Below are 22,676 nucleotides of genomic sequence, written 5' to 3' on the forward strand. Positions count from 1 at the left end.
AGGCATTAGGTTTGTCCTTCTCCAGTTCTCTGGGACCTCACCTGTCATCCATGAGTTTTCAAAGATAATTGCTCACGGCTCTGAGACTGAAGCAGCTAGTTCCTTAAGTACTCTAGAATGAATTTCATGAGGCCCTGCTGACTTGAATACATCTTATCTAAATATTTTAATCAGTTTTTTCCCTATTTTAGCTTGCGTTCCCTCCCTCTTGTTAATATTAATTGTGTTGAGTATCTAGTCATCATTAACCTTTTTAGTGAAAACTGAAGCAAAAATAGGCATTAGACAGACTGCTCAGACTTCTTGATGTCATCAGTTCTCCTTCCCTGCTAAGCAGAGGACCTACACTTTCCTTTGTCTTTCTCTTGTTCCTAATATATTTAAAGAGGCCCTTCTTATTGCCTTTTATGTCCCTTGCCAGGTGTAACCCATTTTGTGCCTTTCCTTTTCTGATTTTGACCCTACATTCTTGTGCTATTCTTTTGTACTCCTCCTTAGCAATTTGTCTGCTTTTTGTAGGATTCCCTTTTTGATTTTCAGGTCACTAAAAAGCTCCTGATGGTGGTATACTGGTATCTTACTGTACTTCCCATCTTTCCTTCGCATCAGGGTAGTTTGTAGTTATGTCTTTAATACTTTCTCTTTGAGACATTGAGAGCTCTCCTGAACTCTTTTATCCCTTAGATTCTCTTTCCATGAGACCTTACCTACCAGTTCTCTGAGTTTATTAAAGTCTGCATTTTTGAAGTCCAATGTCCTTACTCTGCTGCTCTCACTCCTTCCATTCCTTAGAATCATGAAATCTATCATTCTTGATCACTTTCACCCAAGCTGCCTTCCACCTTCAGCTTCGCTACCAATTCCTCCCTGTTGGTCAGAATTAAGTTTAAAATGGCTGTCCCCCTGGTTACTTCCTCTGCTTTCTGAAACAAAAAGAGGTGTCCCCAATACATTTTGTGAACTTACTAGAAATTTTGAGTTTTGCAGTATTACTTTTCCAACAGATGTCTGGGTAGTTAACAACTCCCATTTACGTCCAGGTCTTGTGTTTTGGATATTTCTATTAGCTGTTCTAGAAATGCCTCATCCACCTCCTTTTCCTGATTTGGTCTTTTACAGTAGACCCCTACCATGACATCACACAATTTTTTCAACTTTTATCTTTATCCAGAGACTTTCAGCTGGTCTGTCTCTAACTTCCTTCAAGACCTCAGATCAAGGTATATATTCTTAATGTAAAATGCAACATCCCCTCCCATTTTTCCCTGCCTGTCCTTCCTGAACAAGCTATACCTCTCTATACCAATATTTCAGTCATAAGATTTATCCTGCAAAATCAGATCTGTGATGCCAATTAAGTCATAATTTAGCTGATGTAGTAATACTTTCAGTTATTCCTATTTATTCCCCATATTATTTGCATTTCTGTATAGATATGTGAGATGTTGAGAGGATTCCCCCACTGCTTTCCCTATTGTTGCTCCTATGACCCTACTGTAATTTTCCACATCCCCCTCTAACACCTAGCCCTCTGTTAAGGTTGCCTTTTTTAATGCTTACCTGTGAGCTTTTGTCATCTGTCCCCTCTGAAATTCGATTAAAACCCCTCCTCACTGGGTCAGTAAGTTAACATGCAAAGATGCTCTTCCCCTTCCTGGTCAGGTGGACCCCATCTTTTCCTAGCTGTCCTTCCTGGAACAGCATCCCATGGTCAAGGAAGCCAAAGCCCTTCTATCAACACCAGGTGCACAGCCATGCACTCATCTCCAGGATGTGCATGTCTTTGCCTGTGCCCTTACCCTCAACTGGGAGGATAGATGAGAAGACTACCTGTGCCTCCAACTCCTTCACCCTCATTTCCAGATCCCTGTAATCACTGTTGGTCTGCTCAAGGTCATGTCTGGAAATATCATTAGTGGCCAGGTGGATGAGTAGCATGGGGTAGTGGTTGGAGAAATGGATGAGCCTCAGCAACTTTTCCATAACATCTTGGATCCAGGCAGGCAGCACACCTCCTGGGACATCATGTCAGGTTGGCAGATGGATGCCTCAGTGCCCCTCAGAAGGGGCACCCTGACCACCAGCACCTTATGCCTCTTCTCCTTAGGTGAGGTGGCTGTAAGCCTCCCATCCCTGGAGGCAGGTGGCTCCTCCTCCTCAGCCACTGGGGGCTGCTCCTGACCTCCTGTTGTCAGTTCTCAAACACAATGGATGGAGGAGCTGGGTGGGAAGGTGGAGCACTGTCTACTGCCCAAGGTGGCCAGCAGCCTGTCTCCTCCCCAAACAGCAGCTGGTTCCCCTTCCTCCTAGATGCTGCTGAACTCATCTGTGTTTGGCTAGCATACTCCATCCCAGAAGTTTCCATGTGGATCCTGTCGGTAAAGTACTCATGTTCCTGGATGCTACGTAGATGAGCTACCTCCACCTGCAGCTCTCTGACCTGCTTCCTGAGGGACTTCACCCCCAGACATTTCTCACACTGGGTGGTTCCCCCTGTCTGGCTTTTGTTGGCAGGCAGGGACATACAGGCTGGATTCCCAGTAAGTCAAGACCAGGACCGCAGTGGAAGTTTCCAGGGTCAGGATCGCTGTCTGGCGGGAGCCCCCCACGGGTGCAGGCAGAGGAAGAGCTAGCAATAGTGGTTAGCCATACTTGGGTTTCCTCCCCTTGCAGGTTTTTCCTTGTACAGTACCTGCAAATTACTGGGGGGAGGGGGGGAAACTACCTCCCTGCCTTCCTCTGCTGTCTAGTTCCCTTAGTCTCCCAGCTGCCTTCTCACCAACCATGTGTCTTACCAGCCACTGGAAGCCTGTATACTTTTTCTTATCTTTATCAACATAGTTATAACCTCTATTGTGGATGTAGTTATACCAGTATAAAACTGCCTTATAGCAATATAGCTTATTTCCCTTCCTAGGCAGGAACATGTTATATTTGTATAATTATAAGCATCTTTATATTGATATGACTGTGTCCACACTAGGGAGGTTGTCCCACTTTAACTTTTCTAGTGTGGTTAAACTGTATAACCTTTTTACATAGACAAGGCCTTAGAAAGGTAGCAATCTGTTGGTTTATACCCAATTCAGATTTGGAAGGTTTCGGGGGGGGGGGAGCTAAACCCTTTTGTTTTTTAAAAAAAGGAAGGATGAGATTCTGCAGAATTGATGGCATTTGCCAGGAAAGCTTCCTACTTGGTCTAAGCAAACAAATGAATGTTTTTTTCAAGCTCTGGGTATGACAAGGCCACAAAGATTTTCTCATTTACATGCAGTAAAAACAAAAAAAATTGATTTCCTTTGCTATAAAGTTTTTTTGCTTATTTTATCTCTCTAGACTTTTAAGGTTCTCTGGATTAGTTTCAACTGTAGGTTAACATACAGCTAGACAAATTAAAAGTTAATTTACATAAAAGCTCATGAGCTACAATGGCACAGACAGAATCTCTTCTCTATATACTGGATTCTCTGGTGCAGACAAACTACATTATTTCTCATTCTCATCATCCAACATACATGGAATAGAAACTAAAAACTCAACTCTTTCTTTACTGAAACATTGTGCTTCTTCACACATTATAGATCCCCTGTCCTTGAAAGCAAATGTGTACTATGAGTCAACATATATAGCGCTTGACACTTACTATACTCCCTTCCCAATCTCAGTAAGAGAGACTGTTGCATGCCAGTCACCCTTGATACATTTCTATAAGGAAAAGGTATCAGCTGTTTTTCTACTACCCATGTTGAAAGCAGCAAACTACACCATTGGCAGGGCTGAAATACCACACCTGGCATGTGAAAACACTGTGCAGTCTGGGAAGGACTCTTTTTTAGAAGCATCTGAACAAGGGGTAGATTCAACCACATTTCATTCCAAAGAGGCTCATAAGGGCAGCTGTATTTCCATGTTGTTCTTCCGAGTGTCAAATGATTGGAATGGTGCCAAGTGGATTGTTTATTCCCTTTCACAAGGCTCTTGAAAACTGGAAATATGGCATCTACATGATAAATGCTTGAACATCATAAAGATTAGAACATCCCCACCATCACAGGATTCTAAATATAATCACATAATTATTGGAAGAAGATGCAACAAGCAAGCCATTAATACCAGAGGTTCTGAGAGCTATTTCATAGATACTAAGGTCAGAAGGGACCATTATGATCATCTAGTCTGACCTCCTGCACAACACAGGCCACAGAATCTCACCCACCCACTCCTGAAAAACCTCACCTATGTCTGAGCTATTGAAGTCCTCAAATCGTGGCTTAAAGACTTCAAGGAACAGAGAATCCTCCAGCAAGTAACCTGTGCCCCATGCTACAGAGGAAGGCGAAAAACCTCCAGAGCCTCTTCCAATCTGCCCTGGGGGAAAATTCCTTCCCGACCCACATATGGCGATCAGCTAAATCCTGAGCATATGGGCAAGATTCACCAGCCAGATACTACAGAAAATTCTTTCCTGGGTAACTCAGATCCCACCCCATCTAACATCCCATCACAGGCCATTAGGCCTATTTACCATGAATATTTAAAGATCAATTAATTACCAAAATTATGTTATCGCATCGTACCATCTCCTCCATAAACTTATCGAGTTTAATCTTAAAGCCAGATAGATCTTTTGCCCCCACTGCTTCCCTTGGAAGGCTATTCCAAAACTTCACTCCTCTGATGGTTAGAAAACTTCCTCTAATTTCAAGTCTAAACTGCCTGGTGGCCAGTTTATATCCATTTGTTCTCGTGTCCACATTGGTACTGAGCTTAAATAATTCCTCTCCCTCTCCAGTATTTATCCCTCTGATATATTTATAGAGAGCAATCATATCTCCCCTCAACCTTCTTTTAGTTAGGCTAAACAAGCCAAGCTCCCTTGAGTCTCCTTTCATAAGACATGTTTTCCATTCTCGGATCATCCTAGTAGCCCTTCTCTGTACCTGTTCCAGTTTGAATTCATCCTTCTTAAACATGGGAGACCAGATCTGCACACAGTATTCCAAGGTGAGGTCTCACCAGTGCCTTGTATAATGGTACTAAAACCTCCTTATCCCTACTGGAAATACCTCTCCTGATGCATCCCAAGACCACATTAGCTTTTTTCACAGATATTTCCTTATAACTTTGTTTTGTATTTACCTTTGTATTATGTTTTTTAACTTTTATCTATATATAATGGTTTAGTTTGAGAGAAAAGTCTTATCTTCAATATTTTGACATTACTGAAAAGTTACTTTAAGATTTAAACAACAAACATTACAGTGGCTAATTCTACTTTCCAATGACAAAGTTGAAAAAAAGTTGACTGATTATAGAAAAAAGGTCAATAGGTAAATGTGGTGGTGGTTCAAATACAAGACAGCACAGAGCTTTTAGCAAGCAAGCGAGCTGGTCTGCCAACCGACTTCTGCCTGTCAGCATTCCACCTTCCCCTTTATTCTTTCTCTCCCCCCGCGCATTACATTCACCAACAGATAAAAGGAATACACTGGTTTTGTTTAACATTCTTATTTACCAGTTTCTATCTACCGCATTCCTTGCTCTCGGGCCTTGAGCCCAGTCCTGGGAGGCTTCCCACGGTTCATGTCATCTGGGCGAGATTCCAAGGTTCGTGCCCTTGAGAAGAGCTGTGTGTGCACAGCTCCTATACAACACTCCAGGTGTGCCCTGAATGTTGCCAAGCACATGAACCTTGTATGAATCCTACATCCCCTCCTTTTTTGTTTATTTGTGCTCGGCCATCTCATGGTAGCCATCAATTTGCTTTTGCAAGCCAATTAACTCCCGGACAGACGAGGTCATAACTCGTGGAGCCTGCTAGGGCGGGTCTCGACAAAGCCTTGACAAAAAGGAAATACATTGCACATAGCAACAGCAAAAAATAAGCTTAAGAAGGTAAAGTGTAATTGGCCAGGCCCCAATTAGCCATGCTAGAGTACTGGGAAGAGAGGTTCGCGTAAGCAGCGAGCATCATCTCATTCCCAATCTCCTCAGGGTGATGACATACTGGAATAAGGCACGTACCTCACAATTCTTCAGCTGCTACAAAATCAAATAAACAAAAGTGGGTAACATTTGCTATTGAAGCCAATATTTCCCATAGGTTATATATCATTCGGGGCCATAACGGAGAAAGCGCTTCCGAGCAGGCACAAAAGGCATACAATCAATACAGAATTAGCAGTAATTTGGGCAAGAATTGCCACAGAGTCTCAGAAGTCTCTGGCTGTTGGTTTGCTGCCAGTCTTTGTTGAGCCACGGCGACCAATGCTTTTACTGCTCCCCATGTCACAGGCTGGCTTGGGACGCTACGCCTCCTCCGTTTCTGTCCCGCCGTTGTCGACCCGGGAGGCACCACATTCTCCTCCAAGGTCAGCTGAAACTCCGGTATGGCGTTCGACAGTCCCTGGTGCCACGCCATGCTGTTTCAGTGCTGGTCGCACACACCGGGCCGGAACCCACAACGGTCCTGCAGGGAGAGAGACAGCAGCATATCCCCGACCCCAAGTGATTAGAGGTACTGGGCCCAGCCATTGCGGATCGGGCAGCTGATGGTAATAGACATGCGGTCTTTCCAGTACCTCGGATTTGTGAAAATGCCGATCCGTGGGGGTCTCCTGATCTGCGTTCAGCATTAAATTATTTAAAATAAACAAAAGGATACGCAATTGTTGCTGAATGTCTCCTAAGGTTCAGAGACGCAGCTCCCCTTGTTTTAATTGTTTGTCGAGCAAGGTTTTTAGCGTGCAATTTGCACGTTCAACAATAGCTTGGCCTGTGGAATTATAAGGGATTCCGTGTTTGAGACAGACGTCCCATTGGGCACAAAAGATGGAGAGGGCTGTGGAGCAATAGGCTGGGGCATTATCTGTTTTTATCTGGCTCAGGCGACCCATAACAGCAAAACAGGCTAGCAAATGGTGAATAACTTTGGGAGTAGCTTCCCCACGCCGTGGGGTCGCCCAGAGGAATCCTGAATAGGTATCAATGGAAACATGTAAAAACGAATAGGGACGGAATTGTGGCATGTGAGTGACATCCATTTGCCACAGCTGATTCGCTGGGGTTAACAGCATAAAAAAAGGTAGGGGCAGCAGCGGCATGGTGGGGGCAGGAACGAACAATAGAACGTGTATGATCAGCAGGAATGTGAAACTGTCAGGCCAAAACAGAGGCAGACTGATGAAAAAAGGAATGGCTTTCAATGGGGTCAGAAAAAAGGGAATTTACCTGACCACGAAACGCGCGATCAGCGCGCACATTGCCTTCAGTAAGTAGCCCAGGCAGAGGGGTATGACTGCGAATATGAGCAACAAAATAAGGGAAATTACGAGTGGTGATGAGATACTGTAAGGACAAAAACAGGCGAAGAAGGTCCGCATCGACCTAAGGGGTAATAAGGGCAAGGGGTAAATGATCAATTACCTGATAAACATAATGCATGTCCATGATCAAATTAAAGGGACAATCAGCAAAAATTTGAAAGGCCAAAATAACAGCAGCTAGTTCCAAGGACTAGTAAAGCTCTCCAAGCGCTGTGCATGCAAATATTGTTGTACAAGTGAATGAAGCGCTTTCAGCTTTTCTAGGGGGAGGGGCCACTGGTCAATCCATACGGGCTCTAAGGATTGCCATACCAGTGGTAATGCGGATGGCAAGGTGGGTGAGGGAGGATTTCGGGCCATTGTATATTAATATCGAGGGTGGTGTCCAGCTTTACAAGTAAGTCACGGCCCCAAATATTGAGGTGGACAGGGAGTACAAAAGGGCAGATTGTAGCAAGGGCACAGCCTCCTGGTTTAGAGACCGTAACCCAAGACAAACTTTGGCGCCCGGGTTTGCTACCCCTGCTCCCCCATAACTCTTTAGAAGGAACTGTTGGCCAACCGACCGGCCACTCCGGATCATGAATCACTGTAACGTCAGCTCCAGTGTCTACCAGCCCTGTAAAAGGAACATTATTTAAGAGAAGTGTTAACTGAGGTTTCGAGGGGCAGACCGACATTGTTAGAACAACAAGTGGAGAGGACGTGTTGTGAGACGGCAACTTAGACAGCGTCGATCCAAAGCCGTTCCCGCCCCAGGCTCAATCCTCTGCGGCTGGCACCTGATAGGGGACTAAAATCAATTGCGCAATTGACCATCCACGTGGGAGCGACTGAGGAAGATGGGTCCATACCTGAACCTTAATAACGCCGGTGTAATCGGCGTCAATGACCCCTGGGATGACAAAAAAAAACCCTGTTTCCCAGCGTGTGAGCGAGGGAGAACCAGACCCACAAATCCGACAGGGAGAGGTCCCATCACCTGGGTAGGTATGGCGCAAACCTCCCCCGGCAACTGAAAATCAGCGTCCTCCTGCATAATCAAATCAAGCCCTGCATTTCCAGCAGTCGCCGCCCTCATGAAATCTATGGATTTTAAGGCAGAGGAACATTGTCTGAGTGGGAAACACCCCCATTTGGCCCTGGGTTCGGGGAGAACCCGTCGTGCGGTTTCCCGACCTGCTAGGACACTGATTAGCCCAGTGATAGCCCTTCCGACACTTTGGGCACTTCTTTGAGGGGCGGGCGGCGCCGTCAATGAGTGGCACTCCCGCTGAAAGTGAGCCTCCTTACCACAGCGGTAACATTTCCCATCCAAAAGCGGCGGCCAGAACTCCAGCTTTATGTGCTTGGGTTCCGATGTTTTGGCACGCCCGCAGCATGTCTGACAGCTCTAGAATTCCAGAGGCTTGTGCCACCTGGAGAGCACGGCGGCAATCCTCGTTCGCATTTTCAACTGCCATTTTTAACAGGATCTCCTGAGCTGCCGCAGAGATATCCACCTGTCGGAGGATAGCCTCCTGCAATCTGTTGGTAAAATCCATAAAGGACTGTGATGCACCCTGACGGATACTGGCAAAGCTTTTGGTAGGCTTGCCTGAATCCGGGACCTTCCGGAAAGCATGCTAGGCGCAGGTGGAAATAATGGGGAAGACGGCCTGAGGGAGTTGAGACTGCATCTGAACGATAGCAAACTGGCCCTCCCCTGCCAAATGCTCATAAATGATACCTTGCTCTCTATATACCTGGGCTTGGCGTTCCGCCATCTGCCGATACTCACTAAGTCAAATAATGTACTGACTGGGTGTCAGCATTATGCACAACAGCGCCTTCCAATCTTCAGGGATCAGGGTGTACCCAGTACCTAGCCCTTCAATGAGACCACTTACATACGTGCTAGTGAGGCCGAACTCGCGAATCGCTTTCTTTACGTCTCTGATCATCGAGTAGGGCAAACTGACCCAGTTTGCAACCTGGTTGCCCTGGCCATCATCCTGCCAGGTCACTGGACAAACTGAGACCAGATCAGCCAGCTCCTCCGCTGTAATATCTGAGCGAGTCTTCGCTGCGTGAACCATTTGTTGCACCAGCGAAAGCCCCTGAGCAGACGCGGACGACCCCCCCGGGGGGCCCCGGATCATGGGGCCCCACGGGGGGATGGTGATCACACACCGGCTCCGGTGGGGAAGGCCAGAGAGGTGGTGGTAATAGAGGCACTGGGGGCGAAGCAGGGGGAGGGATGGCTGCAGGAGCGGACGGGGGTGGCGGGATCGGCAGCCCCTCTGTTGGCACGGGAGAGGGCCTTTCCGAGGCGACACGCTGTGTTGCATCGCCAGGAGGGGGGATGGCTGCAGGAGCGGACGGGAGTGGCGAGAGCACCAGCCTCGCGAGGGAGGGCCTGTCCGAGGCGACACGCTGTATCGCGTCACGTCAGAGGTGCCAGGCATGTAGAGCCTGCACGGGCGCCCGAGGCTCTTTGTGCAATGTCTGGCCCAACCGCTCCCAGTCCGCTAGCTTAAGGGTTCCAGCTTCAGGGTACCACGGGCATTGGGCACTCACCTCCTGTAGCAGGAGAGTGAGTTCTCGAGTGGGGCAGTCATGCTGAGCCTTACGCAGCAAATACTGTAGCTCATTGCGGTGTTGCACTTGCAAAGCAGAGAGGGAGCTTCCCATACTTACCACAATGAAAAATACTCACCGGGATCCGCAAAGCGGATGAGTGACGCATCTGAAACCCTTGCTGGGCGAGGTGAGTGCTGAGGGCCCCACATTTGGGCGCCAGTTGTGGCGGTTCAAATACAAGACAGCACAGAGCTTTTAGCAAGCAAGCGAGCTGGTCTGCCAACCGACTTCTGCTTGTCAGCATTCCACCTTCCCCTTTATTCTTTCTCTCCCCTCGCGCATTACATTCTCCAACAGATAAAAGGAATACACTGGCTTTGTTTAACATGCTTATTTACCAGTTTCTATCTACCGCATTCCTTGCTCTCGGGCCTTGAGCCCAGTCCTAGGAGGCTTCCCATGGTTTATGTCATCTGGGCAAGATTCCAAGGTTCGTGCCCTTGAGAAGAGCTGTGTGTGCACAGCTCCTATACAACGTTCCAGGTGTGCCCTGAATGTTGCCAAGCACATGAACCTTGTATGAATCCTACAGGTAAAATCTTTAGAGCTGTAGCTAGGTCCCAGAAATTCAAGTTTGTCTTAAAGAACTGAAATATGGTGAGGTAGTGACAAAATTCCCTTCTTTTAAATCTATAGTTCTCTTTCATGTGAGATCATTTTAGTGGTTGATGAAGATTCCATCTTAAATGTGGATTCTAGACCCGGGGTTCTCAAACTGGTGGTCGGGACTCCTCAGGGGGTTGCGAGGTTATGACCTGGAGGGTCACTAGCTGTCAGCCTCCACTACAAACCCTGCTTCACCTCCAGCATTTATAATAGTATTAAATATTTTTAAAAGTGTTTTTAATTTATAAGGGGGGAGGTCACACTCAGAGACTTGCTATGTGAAAGGGGCTCACCAGTATAAAAGTTTGAGAACCACTGTTTTCGACTATGTACTCTGGTTAAATGCCCAAAGCACTCCTTTGCCTCTTTCATTCACTTTCTATAAACACCTATTGAAAACAAAAAATGTCTTATTATAAAGTAGTGTACAATCAAAGTAGGGAACCTAGATGGTTCAGTAAGTATGTACTTTACATACAACAAATACATTCTTGACAATGAACTTTCTGAAATCAAGGACATGAAGTGTACAGTTGCCAACTCTTGATAATTTATAGATGCTCTGATTCAGTGGCCTCTTTCTAGGGAGAATAAACATGGAACATGCTGAATTTTTTTACAATGTGCTTAACTAGCATCCACATTATTCCAGGAGCATATAAATAAATGACAAGCATGAGTTAAGTGTACAAATTTGCACCAGCTGTAGTGTTTTAAATGAAACATCCCTGAAGGAAGAGGAGTGTGAATGGCAGTAGGTCCCCATTCTTACAGGCAATTCTTTACCACACCAATTAAATCCTGAATGTTAGCTGGAAATAGAGCTATGTATTTAATCATGATTCATCAATATGAGGAACACTAGCTAGGAATGTACATACAACACTGTGAACACTTAAACATAGTAAAAATAGTGATGTGGATTCTGCCCTCAGTTACATTGCTGCAACCCCACTGACTTCAGGGGACTTTTTGGGAATTTGCAGATGTGAGGATTATCCCCAATTATAATAAATACCAGCCAATAATTTTATATGGCTTTTGTAATAGTCATATGCTGGTTTAATTATTTGGAAAGACAGTGAAAATTCCCAAGTTTATCTAGAGGGAATGGATATTCTCTCCCCTAGAAAATCAAAGTAAACATGTTTATAATTAAATATATACACAATAAAATCCAGTGAAAACACCAGTTTATATTGTGACAATAGTGTTCCTTTTCCTACCAGACCAGCATAGTTACCTGCTTCTTCCTTTTGATTCTTAGATTTAAGTATCTAGCACAATGTTGCATTGACAGTGGCAGATGCATAAACAATAGAATGATGCCCACCAATTTGGCAATGAACAGTGTTTTAAAAAAAGTGAATAGCACCACTTCAGGGGATAGAAGAGAATAGAATTTGGTTTTATGTAGTGTCTTTCATGCACATAGTGTCCCAAAGCACTTTACAAAGCAATTACTTAAGTACTGATAGCACCATGACTGTGTAGGAAAATGTGGCAGCTATTAGACACTCAGCAAAAGCTCACACAAAGCTTTAGACACTGGAACTTATTAAAAGGACAATTGGCCAGCAGAGTGGGGTTTATTCCTTTTCCCCTCATGAAAAAGATCTGAGTATAGTTTTCATTCACAAGAGAGGCAGGCAGGACTCTCATGTCCTCCCACAATATAGGCTGTATTACTGGGGTTTCATCATTGATTTGGGATACAAAGAGGTGTCCTTTCCTTTCCCATAACATAATGCTGTATGGGTAAACCTGAAACAAACAGTGGGACAACAGTACTACACCAGATGGGACCTAAGTGACAGATGTAGCCTTGCAGGAGCCCTAGACATAACTAACAGCATGAACCAAAGACTGTGAACCACAGTAAACCTGGCTGTGGCAAAATAGCAACACTCTAGGTATTAGCTAACCCAGCAAGCATATTCCTGACCTGAGAGGATGGTACAGAAATACCTAAGTAAGTGAGTCAGGGGAGGGTTATGGTGCATTGTAAACCATGGCAAAGAAGTTTGAGTGGTTTGAAGAACCTCTCAATGGAATTATAACTCCAGAATTTGTATACATTAAAAGTACATTTTTAAAGTTCTTGTTATACATAACATTCAACTGATTAGTTGTGGAACCCGCAAACCCCAGTGCTGCTTTCAGTTCCCTCTGCTTCCTCGTTTTCCTCTGTGTCCATCCTACCCACCCATCCACTTGCATAGGCCACTTTGCCTACTATCTTTTCCACTTTGCACTCCACTTGGAGTGTTTCCTCTGTCTCCTGCTCCAGTGACCCCTGGAGAGACTTTGCTTGCAAACCTCAGCAGTCTCTCCTCCACTGCAGTTGGGGAGGCAATGGCTTCGTACTGTTGGCTGAAATTCCAAGTGAATTACAAGAATTCTGTTGCTCAGACTGCAGTAGGCTTAACATTGTGATCTCTGTGTATGTATGTCTGACTCCAGCGTTCAATAAAATTAACATTACTTTACACAGTGCATCCAGTGAAGCTATTTCAGAGAGCCTTATTATAAGATGGAGTGGGAGCCTTTCAAGTTATTTTAATGCTGGCCAAATCATAGCAGTTTTTTTAATCAGTTAATAGATAACTTCATTTAGAAGTGGCCACTAAACGTAATTACTTAGTGTTCCCTGAGGCTTTAAACTGAGGGCAGCTTCAAAATGAGGGTGGTGTCTATTAAATATATTTTAATTACTGTCTCCTGCATCTTCAGCATTAAAGGTGGTGCTTCTGATCAAGGACACAATACTTCTCCATAGAAGTCAGCGGTAAATCACCTGTGGACTTGTATTCAAAGATATTTGGTATTCACACTTCACAATTATTATTTTTTACAAGCAATTAGTTACTTTTTTGAAAGTAAAGAAAAGGCAGGTGAAAGTGGTGTGTCTGGCATCTACATTTTAAGCTATCTCCATCTCTGTGGCATTATTATTACAAAATGAAGGCAGATAATCTATCAGTGACTATCCTGATCCCCAGTTATTTAAACTTCTGTGCAGCAGATTGATCCTCATGCTGGAGAAAAGAGGATACGGATATTCTCTCAGGTGTGATTTTTTTACGCCAGTTTGCACGTTCACCTAAATCCCTCCAATGTGCCTCTAGACACACCAATAATTTTCCTTACTCTGGCTGCAGAACTGCAGAAAAATCCCAGAATGCACATTTACCGTAAATCTTGTTTTATCTGAATGGAGCCCATCAAGCCTGATTTCAAAATTCATCCCCAGAGACTGTCTCAATAACAACATAATTTCCTACATACCAATTTCAAGTCTTTGAGCTAAAAGACAAATCAAAGAGACTTCAGTAACATCAGGCAGGAAGAGAACTATGTACAAAAATCTCTCAGGTCCAGGACTCTTTAAACAGAGCTGTTTACCAAGAAGCATGACAGTAGCAAAGAAGATTGAGACAGAGGTTCCACTGGTCACTCTTCAAATGCTTTGGGCTAGAGATGAGCAAAGCAGATCTTCACTCTGTTCAGTTTAGTTGTTTAACATGCAGAAACAGGACTTTAACTTCAGTCATCAGTTTGAGTCTGAATTTTCACACCTCCCACTGGTGGAAGAAAGAAAGATCTAGTCTGAGGTGCTCAGGCTCTTTAAATATAATTGGTTAAATAAAAGGAGCTATCTGCAGCCTTTACATATGCAGGTGTCAGTAGCTCTACCAGCATACCACAATCCCAACCTGTAACACTACATTCCAGCCTTGGGCCTCTCCTGAGCAAAGACTACCAATGTCACTGAATGTAGTTGAAACCATTCTCATTTTCACTGATGATTCAAGACACATTCTTTGAATCCCAGTTTCTAGAAAGCAGCATGAAGCAACAGTTCTGTTAATTTGTTCTTGGGTTTAAAAGGTCTGATTCTTTTTGTCTGAAATAAATAGCAACATATAGAGGACAGTGACAAAGTCGGAGTGAAATACACCCAGAAGAAAAATCACCCAACCGGGAGGAAGGTAAAGGAGAGGAGCAAAGGAGGATAGAGTAATAAAAGGAGGATAGGGAAACACTTGATACTTTTATTACCAGTAAAGATCCCAACCCTGCCAACAAAGAAAGGGAGGGGATTTTGTAAAAGGGAAAGGAGTTCTAGAGACAAGTGCAGATACAGTATAAAATCTCCTGTTTCACCACTTTGTAGAATTTCTAAAGCCACTGCTGCAAATTGGGAAAAGTAAAAGGGATGAGCCAAGCTGAGAAATAGGTTAAAAATAAACTCAAACTTGAGTCTGTGATGTACTGCATGTAGCTATAAAGCTGAGTTACCTTTGTTTTTAAGGTAGTACACCCTTACATTTCTAAGAACTCTTCTTTTTTGCAGCCATTTTGTTCTCAGTGCAAACTCGGTTTGATGAGAGCAATACTTTAAAAGAAAAAAAAAACCAGACCACTTATTGAAGGCACTAAAAATAAGTTTTTCAAAAGTACCTAAGAGACTTAGAGCTTGTCTACACTGTGCAGCAATGCGCACTATGGGAGTGTGATTGCTAAGGTGCACTAACTTGTCCATGTAGACCCTGCTGTGCTCACTAAAGGTTACCTAGTGAGCTTTAATAGAGTGCTGTCTGAAACAGAGCTCCCATAAAGCGCAGTAGGGAACTTTTAGTGTGCACCAGCAGGGTCTATATTGACCAACTAATTTGCAACACCTTAGTGCGCTTTAGAAAGCACATGCACATAGTATGCATTACCACAGCATGTGGACAAGACCTTAAAAGCACAAGCCTTAAATTCAAAAGTGACTTAGGAGCATAAGTTTCATTGATAGTCAACATTATCTATATTCCTAAGTGCCTAAGTCACTTTTGAAAATGGAACTTGGGTTCCTAACTCAATTAAGTGCTTTTGAAAGTTTTAACCTCAGTAAAACTTAACAACCTTTAGGCTTTGTTTTTATTTTAAATCTTGGCCTTAAACTGTATACAATTTTAAAAATAATTTGGACAGTGACAATTTTCAAACTGTTCCAGATGTGGTTGATGTCTTTTTATGATCCTATTATTATATAGATATGTAATTTGGAATTCTGAAACTCCCACTTCAGTGGGAGTCTGATCAGACCCAAAAGTATGAAATACCTTCTGATGCTAAAAGAAAAGGAGTACTTGTGGCACCTTAGAGACTAACCAATTTATTTGAACATGAACTTTCGTGAGCTACAGCTCACTTCATCGGATGCATACCGTGGAAACTGCAGAAGACATTATATACACACAGAGACCATGAAACAATACCTCCTCCCACCCCACTGTCCTGCTGGTAATAGCTTATCTAAAGTGATCATCAAGTTGGGCCATTTCCAGCACAAATCCAGGTTTTCTCACCCTCCGCCCCCCCCCTCCACACACAAACTCACTCTCCTGCTCGTAATAGCCCATCCAAAGTGACCACTCTCCTCACAATAAGAAAAGGAGGACTTGTGGCACCTTAGAGACTAACCAATTTATGATAATCAAGGTGGGTCATTTCCTGCACAAATCCAGGTTCTCTCACTCCCTCACCCCCCTCCAAAAACCACACACACAAACTCACTCTCCTGCTGGTAATAGCTTATCCAAAGTGACCACTCTCCCTACAATGTGCATGATAATCAAGGTGGGCCATTTCCAGCACAAATCCAGGTTTTCTCACCCCCACACCCCCATATGCACACAAACTCACTCTCCTGCTGGTAACAGCTTATCTAAAAAAGAAAAGGAGGACTTGTGGCACCTTAGAGACTAACCAATTTATTAGAGCATAAGCTTTCGTGAGCTACAGCTCACTTCCTCAGATGCATATCGTGGAAACTGCAGCAGGCTTTATATATACACAGAGAATATGAAACAATACCTATTCCCACCCCACTGTCCTGCTATTACCAGCAGGACAGTGGGGTGGGAATAGGTATTGTTTCATATTCTCTGTGTATATATAAAGCCTGCTGCAGTTTCCACGATATGCATCTGAGGAAGTGAGCTGTAGCTCACGAAAGCTTATGCTCTAATAAATTGGTTAGTCTCTAAGGTGCCACAAGTCCTCCTTTTCTTTTTGCGAATACAGACTAACACGGCTGTTACTCTGAAGCTTATCTAAAGTGATCATCAAGTTGGGCCATTTGCTAAGTGACCAAACACCTACAGCCTCATTCAAAGCCCACTACAATCAATGGGAGTCCTAATGCTACAATATTAGCCATGATGCTCTTCAGGAACTTATTTAGAAAGATACAATGAGCTAAAATTTTAAACCAGTATAACCAAACCACAAGAATAGGAGCCAAACCCTGCAACCTTTATTTATAAGTGATTGCTACCTATCCATCAATGCTATTTCTAAGGCACGTACCAGCACATTCACTGAACATTTACAGTTCATTCCTCTGGTTAGTTATGAGCAGCCTGAATGTTTCAAAGAATCTCACAGAGATGCATGGAGACTGACAGCTGCTCAGATATCATTAGAACAAGATTAAACTTTGACATACTTTAAATATCACCATTAAGAAAACTATACTGAACTCAGTGGCTAATTAGATTCTATGAGTACTGACTATCTTTAAACTATAAAGAACCTTGGATATGCAGTCATACTAGAATTACCAAGAAGAGACCTAAAATAAACAAACACACATACCATAGCACTACTGTTGCCCTGCACAACATGATTAGAGGTCTCTATGCAGGAGTGCAAGTAGGGTGGTACCCGCCAGTACGCAGTACCAGCAAGAGATTTTTAGCAGGTACGGGGTACCAGAAAGATTTGGGGCTAGCCCCCTCCCCCCTCCAGAGGGGGGGCGGGGGATGGGGCTGCGCTCTGCTCCTTAAAGGAGCAGAACGTGGCTAGGGAGGGCATTCCTTCTTTAAAGGGCTTTAACAGCACAATACATATGCTAACAAATTTAAACAAAGCAGCATATGTATTATGCTGTTACGTTGGTCAGGAGTCCTCAAAAGGGGAGGGGTGGGGTGGGGGGATGGAAGGTGCTTAAACAGTGTTTTTGATTCTGTTTCTCCCCATTGGTCTGAATTATCCATGACATCCATACTGCATCACATCAAGTCCAAATCATTTGAGGAATGTCTCTGCTTGCACTGACCAGAGTATGTTTGGATTCTGATGTCATTTCTGCAGCCTTACAGGAATCAGATGTTGTCCCCAGTGTACACAAAATTCTTCTTTGCCGCCAAACTCGTCTTACGTGCATTTTGTTAACTGGAACTGGAGCAGCAAAACAAAGAAAACAAATGCCTCATTTTCCAGTTTTGTGGGTGAGAGAACTATAAGTGAAGATTATAATGCCGGACATCGACAGCCTTAAACCAGCTGCCTAAAGAATCTGCCACAAACTTTGCTGAAAATATGTTCCTCATTTTAGCAATGGAGCTAAGATTTATCATACATTTGCCCACCTTTATTCAAATGAAGCTGCTTCTGATCTGACAGCTCGGGCATTGTCAGTTTCATCCAGAACAATTTACAAACTTGGAACCTAATCCTGTAAACCCTTAATCGTTTGACCAATCCCACTGAATACAAATGGGATTGTTTGCATGACTATGGACCACTTTTGTGGACTGGTAAAAGTTTCAGGAGTCTGTTCCTATAAAGGAAGTTGGATCCCCCATTGAAATGCAATGTTTGAGTACAATACCATAAAGCAGTTTAGGATACAGTTCTACTTAAAATTTGTCTTTTAATAAGTCATACATATGCTGAAATGGCTCCTCAACCAACTCTGATATTCCATATAAACAGACTGAATACTACATATGTGGGGGGAAAGTGAGTAGTTAAGCATGTTGATGTTTGTATATACAAAGAGGGGTGTCAGAGGGGATGGGTCGTGTAGGAGTCACATGGAGGGTCATGTGGCGAAGTCACATGGCCCCCCTTGCGTCCCTCCCATTAGTGCAGTACCGGCAAGAAATGATTTCTACTTGCACCATTGTCTCTACACAGGATCTGGCAATAGAGAACTTTGCCTTAAGGAGAAAAGCTGCTGAGCTATGACAATGGCAGGTACTGTAGCCTATTATATGTCTAATAAGCCACCAATTCTCTCTCAAACACATCCCTTTGTAGCCTGTACGGTAACTTCAGAACACCTGAGAGAGTAAAAACGTTGCATTAATAATTCATTCCCAGTAGTCTACGTTTTCATGCAGTGTGTATCAAGGTGATATTATGTTTAATATAAACTTAAAATGTCAGCTTTAAAAAAAAGCAAGCAAAAGCTGATTTTGTTTTAGGTGTGAGACCTTGAAAAATTTATTCATGATACCACAATAAGCTGTCAGCTATACTGACAGCTGAAAATGAAGTGTGCTGCGCATCTTGGAAATACCCAGAAAATTTTTTATGCTTTAAAAAAAAAAACAAAAGCGTGCATGGGGAGGTGAAGACAACGCACTGAAACCCGCTGCCAGACTCTGGATGTGGACGTAGAAACTTCATTTGGATGCTACTGTATCAGAGTCTGTGGAACTCTTTAAGTCATAACAACCTATTAGGAAAAATAACCTGAAGTGATCTCAGCATAACCAAAAATGTTCAACTGTCCTTCTGAAGCAGTAATTCAAGTATTTAAGCTCAGAGAAATTTCTTGATGGAAGATACCAGGGAAAGAGCATGTTAGTGGAAAAGAAGCTGCTTTAATTGTGCGGTTAAGAGTAGTTGATAGGATAATAAAAAGGCAGAACTGTCAGAGTGCAATTCCTCCCTTGGCTGCTGGCCAAACCAATGAAGGCTTTTAGAGGGGGAAAATAAATAACCAAAATGAGAACAGCAGTCTCACATGCCAGTCTGAAAATAGTTCTCAGTATTTCAGCTTCATTTGCACGATAGCTAGTTTTTCACTTACTTAACTGCTTTTCTTTAGCCCTTATGCTCCCTAAGCAGGATGTTTGCTTCAGTTACAGCCATTGGTGGACAGCTACTCCAGTGCAAAACCCTAGCGGACATGCAGAACTACCATTTGCACCAATACATTTTACCCTGTTTCAAATCAAGATAAATTCTATCTTGAAATCAGGATACATTCCACCAATGCAGCACCAGCTTTGCCTTAGGAACTGCACCAGTTCAACTACACCACTGGTTCACCTGTAATAAGGGCTAATTCCCAGCACAGAGACAACCCTAGAATGAATAAGTGTGACGGGTCAGCTCCTGCTGCAAGCCTTTTAGGCAGCTTTACCCATCAAAGTTCTTCTTTTCCCCTTTGAACCATAACTTTGTCTCTTCTCCACCATAACTCATGATATTTAAAGACAAATAATTTCCCTGAGCTGCAAATGCTTGGTATAAGCTAGGGAGTACACTAAGCAGTCAGGGAAGATAGAATGTAGCTCCTAACTCCATTCAGTCCAAACCCCTTTTTTCAGGGCTGGCTTTATTTTCAAACAAGAGTTCCAAAACAAGAGGAAATAAACTCACAAAGCTGAGTTGGAGCCATCCAAAGCTGTCCCAGCTTCCATCAGCTCAGCAGGGAGAGGACACACCTTTCCCCTTTTAGGAGCCTTTCTTAGCTATTGTGGAGAAAGCCGTATGAACTTCTCTGATCTTGTGATGCTCATGTCTGTTACCCCTCCCAAGGAGACAGGATGACTTGTATCTGACTTCCTGTAGGTCAGATGCTCACTACTAGCTATGTGCCCGGCTACTGCAGCTGTCCTATAGGCACAAAGGACATAATAGGAGCACTAGGATGTGTGCATGCATCCCATAGGCCAGTGTCATATTTTAAATGACTTTAAAGTCATATGACTTTAAATGGTTTGCATATTTTAAAAGGTCTTATTTTTAAAATCTCAAACCTGTTTTGCCTGTAACTTTGATACACGGCCTTATCCCAAATGGACTTCAAATACCACCCACAAAATTTGCTCATTACAAACGCTAAACATTTTTAAGACTGATGGAAAAGCAAGCATTTGAATGGAGTAGTTTGAAGAGAGGAGGAGAAAGTCCAAGGGGATCCAGGATGATATTTTAGATAATATCTGCCACTTACAGTATAGAACTCTGTTGTTTTAAAGATCGAGGATTGATCTTGTTATATCCCATGCTCCAGTATACATCCAAGAGAGGCTAGCAAACCCTTGACATCAGCCCAAGCAAAGGGGCTGGAATGTAAGTATAACTGACAGAAGAACAAAAACTTTTATTTTTTACCAGCGTTCAGCATTTGTACTTTTCCTTCTTGTCACTATCATCCAGTTTGTACACAGAAAACACATAGAACTTGTGTACCTATTTACATTATCTGCTCTCCAATTAATATATTGATAACCTGCACACTTTTAGCAACTTTATTTTTAAGCCACTGAACCACAGCTTTTTAACCTGTTACTAAACCAGCATTACAAAAGTGGCAAACCACTATGAATTAAAGCATTTTCCTAGGATATGTAGGAATGGAAGCAGTGGAAGCCAAAAAGCCACATGCACCCCTTTTATCCTTGAATGGACACTTCTCTTCCAAATTCCTTCCCTCCTCATGCCAATATAACTGGCAATAAGTGAGAGATGGGGAAGATCCAGTGAGGGGGAAGGAGTGGCCGCCATATTATCAATATTTCTGGTGGGTCCACTCGGACATTTTCCTTTAAGCTGCTAAAATATTATATAATGCATTTCAGTATCCTCTTGATCCTTTAGGTCAGGGCAGTTGAGTTTTCATTAAATTGGGACTGTCCAAGTCAGACATTTCAGGCTAAACCATCTTTGCCTTATGCAAAGGTCCCAGGATTTGGTCCCACATTATTTTCACAAATGTACAATATTAATACCTCTGAAATGAGAGCTATAGAAAGTAAAAAAGGCTGCTGACTGACGATGGGACACATCCTGAGAGGTTCTAAGCTTTTTTAGGACAGTTGCAGGCACTTATACAAATGTTCTTGTAAAATATATCATGTCCTCCTCTAGTAGCAGATCCACACAGAGAACCTATAGTACGTTGAGGTATGAAAGATGGTTTAGCGCAATCTCTCTTCCTTTGTCCACCACCAACCAATACGGTCTTCATTTCTCAACAGCCCTTCTGTTATCTTGTGATCTATTAAAAAAATTAAAGTTTTTTTCTTGAACATATGCGACTTTTTAAAAAAAGAGCACTTCCTTTCTTCTTTCCTTTCCCATAAGGATCAATAGGATAATTTGCTCCTTCTCAACTCACATGTAAACACATTCTGCTCAGCACATCTGTGGAATATGAAAATTGCCTAAATGATTATATCCTCAACTCTTGCAATTACTCCTTCATTACCAAAAAATTAAAAACCTAAAGAAAACTCCAAATTATAGCTACATGTAGACTTCAGCAGGAGCATAAAATTTCACTTACAAGCACACTTACTATCATCCCTATGGACTAGCATTGACTAATGTGTGGCAAGAGGGCCAAATGGTGCCCTTGGAATCCTAATATTGTGCCCATATCTTCGCTTTGCCTACAGCCCTCCAGCAAGGCAAAGCTGATCAATCACATGTTTTTTTGTTTTGGACAAACTTAGCCACCATCCAACTTCTATTCTACCAAGAAAGACCCTAGTGCAAGTCACTATTGTGGATACAGGCATTTAGTTAGTTAGCTGTTCCCAAATAATATTACAAGGAAATATATTGTAGGGCTGAGACTACCAGCAAGCTGCCAAAGTTGCCTGTAGTGCTAACAAAGATTGGGTACCTGTGTCTGTAACAACCACTTGCTTGAGCCCCATACATCAATCTTCATGTCTATGCAATGAGCAAGGGATGTCATTCCCCTGCTTGTGTACACATACTTGCGCTAACTCTCATCAAGTTAGCATGAGTATAAACGGTAGTGTGGCCTTGCTAACATGGGTAGCTGCAGCGGAGGCACGGCTGAACCATGCCAAGTAAATACCCATCACTTTCAGGTGGGTTCATACTTGGCCTGGCAGCGGAGGCAAAGCTGAGCGACTACCCATACTATCATGACTACACTTCTATTTATTGAGCTAGCACGAGTATATGTACATGTGCAGAGAATTCACACCCCTAGCTTGCAGGGTAGACATAGTCTTAATGTGAACAGAATTACACACACACTTCCTGTTTAAATTTGCATTCTGAAGGCCT

General features: G+C 43.2%; 2 long non-coding RNA genes across 3 annotated transcripts in view; both read right to left on the reverse strand.

The window, feature by feature from the left end:
* Positions 1 to 5,370: 5,370 nt before the first annotated feature.
* LOC140896239 (uncharacterized) lies at positions 5,371 to 10,277 on the reverse strand. 2 transcript variants are annotated; one of them, XR_013634492.1, is made up of 2 exons: positions 10,024 to 10,277; positions 5,371 to 6,469 (listed from the first exon to the last, which is right to left on the reverse strand). It is a non-coding gene; the product is annotated as an uncharacterized LOC140896239 (long non-coding RNA). The 2 variants fall into 2 exon arrangements; XR_012154479.1 differs by having other exon boundaries at positions 5,371 to 8,852.
* A 7,387-nt stretch (positions 10,278 to 17,664) lies between these two features.
* LOC140896240 (uncharacterized) overlaps positions 17,665 to 22,676 on the reverse strand; it is a 29,701-nt gene continuing 24,689 nt past the window's right edge. The window contains exon 4 of the long non-coding RNA XR_012154480.2: positions 17,665 to 17,789. This is a non-coding gene — a long non-coding RNA (uncharacterized LOC140896240). The remainder of the gene's footprint in view (positions 17,790 to 22,676) is intronic.

Source organism: Lepidochelys kempii, chromosome 12 (genome assembly GCF_965140285.1).
Source record: "Lepidochelys kempii isolate rLepKem1 chromosome 12, rLepKem1.hap1, whole genome shotgun sequence".
NCBI classification, from domain to species: domain Eukaryota; kingdom Metazoa; phylum Chordata; order Testudines; family Cheloniidae; genus Lepidochelys; species Lepidochelys kempii.